Source organism: Ictidomys tridecemlineatus, chromosome 7, assembly GCF_052094955.1.
Source record: "Ictidomys tridecemlineatus isolate mIctTri1 chromosome 7, mIctTri1.hap1, whole genome shotgun sequence".
NCBI classification, from domain to species: domain Eukaryota; kingdom Metazoa; phylum Chordata; class Mammalia; order Rodentia; family Sciuridae; genus Ictidomys; species Ictidomys tridecemlineatus.
The window spans coordinates 56,791,217-56,793,158 of NC_135483.1; the positions used below are offsets into that span (position 1 = coordinate 56,791,217).

General features: G+C 37.1%; 1 pseudogene; it reads left to right on the forward strand.

Annotated features, from left to right (window-relative positions):
- Nucleotides 1-970: 970 nt before the first annotated feature.
- On the forward strand, nt 971-1,289 carry LOC106145211 (large ribosomal subunit protein eL42-like; annotated as a pseudogene).
- The last annotated feature ends 653 nt before the right edge of the window (nt 1,290-1,942 follow it).

Sequence of the window (1,942 nt, forward strand, 5' to 3'; positions counted from 1 at the left end):
TAGCTTTATTTATAGGGAAAAGACAACAAAGGATTTTCTATGCAATATTCTACATCAAATAAGGCAGGGGATAAGGTTTCAAAGGGAGTTGCCCAATCCCATTGGTTAACACTCAAATCCAGAACTGAAGCAAACTTCTTTGCCCAGGGAAGGTGAAGGCCACTTGCTTGGCATACCACACACATTCGATGCCAGACCGACACCCCCTTTACTCAAGGCTGAGCGGGGATGCTTAGCTCATGGGCAGAGCAGCCTCCCACACATAAGGAAAAGTAAGGTACCGAGTGAAGACACCATTTTCCAAATATGGACAAATAGCCATTTGAAAAATGGAACAAACAAATGAAACTTTAAAAAAAAAAGTAAGGAATACATAGCTGACATCCTGAGAATAATAGCTCCTTTTAACTCAAAGGGATTATTATGAACAGGAACTAGGGATCTTGGAAAGGAAGATTCCATCACTGGAATTTTTTAAAACTCAGAAAGTGTGCTGCCTAGCAGAAAAGATATAACTGGAAAATAATTACTTAGTTGGATAATATATGAGGGATCCTCCCAGAACATAGCTCACAAGAGCCAAATAAATGGAAAATGTTTTTAAAATTCAAATGTTCCAACATCTAATTAGGAAGAATTACAAAAAGAGAATGAAGGTAAGTATTCATAGAAATGACACTGAAAAAATTCCAAAAAATGTAAAAAAACAGAGGCAATGAGCTTAACAAATGTCTGAGATAAATGAAAACAGAGACTCACCTAGATAAGCCAAGATGAAACTACCTACAAAGAAGTATAAATCAGATTGTCATTAGTTTTTCTCAAGGGCAATCACAGAGGCAAAAATACACTGGAGCATATTTCCAATTTTCTGTGATAAAATAATTCTGATTTTCAAAATTTACAACCTTTCATGGTATCATGAAGACATAAATGCATGCTTGTCTGTGCCAATAACACGCCTGCAAACATGGCGACCCTTCCTGAGACCCACCAGATGTTCTGTAAGAAGTGTGCAAATACCAACCCCATAAAGCAACCCAGTACAAGACAGGGGAGGATTCTCTGCATGCACAGGAAAAGGAGCCTCATGACAGGAAACAGTGGTCATGGTGGGCAGAATAAGCCCATTTTCAGGAAAAAGGCTAAAAACGACAAAGAAGACGGTGGTGAGGCTTTAGTGTGTTGAGCCCAAATGCAGATCTGAGGAAAAGCTGGCTGTTAAGGGATGCAAGCATTCTGAGCTGGAAGGAGATAAGGAAAAGAATGGACAAGTGATCCAGATCTAAGCTTCATTGCTTGTTTTGTTATGAAGATGATAAAATGTTGAGTTTGTATTCAAAAAAGAAGAAAGAAATAAAGACATATCAGACATGCAAGGATTTACGTGAAGCTTGTCTCCCTTCTATTTTCCTGAGGTTCCCCCCTCCCTTTTTCTTTTTTCTTTTTCTTTTTCTTTACTCTAACTTCCACATATGGGAAAAAACATTTGACCTTAGACTTTTTGAGTCTGGCTTATTTTACTTATCATGATGTTCAGTTCCATTCATTTGCCTGCAAATGACATAATTTTATTCTTCTTTATGGTCAATAAAACCCCATTGTGTATTTATACCATATTTTCTTAATCCATTGAGCCGCTGACAGACACCTAGGCTGGTTCCATAACTTTGCTGTTGTGAATTGCACTGCTATGAACATTGGTATACATGTATTATTATAGTATGCCTATTTAGTTCTTTTAGATAAATGCCAAGGAGTGGGATAGCTGAGTCATATGGTGGTTTCATTACTAGTCTTTTGAGGAATCTTTATCCTGCTTGCCAAAGTGGTTGTACTAATTTGCAGTCCCACCAATGACATATGAGTGTACATTTTCTCCACATCCTTACTAGAAATTATTATTATTATTTGTATTCTTTATTTTAATTTTTCATTGTAG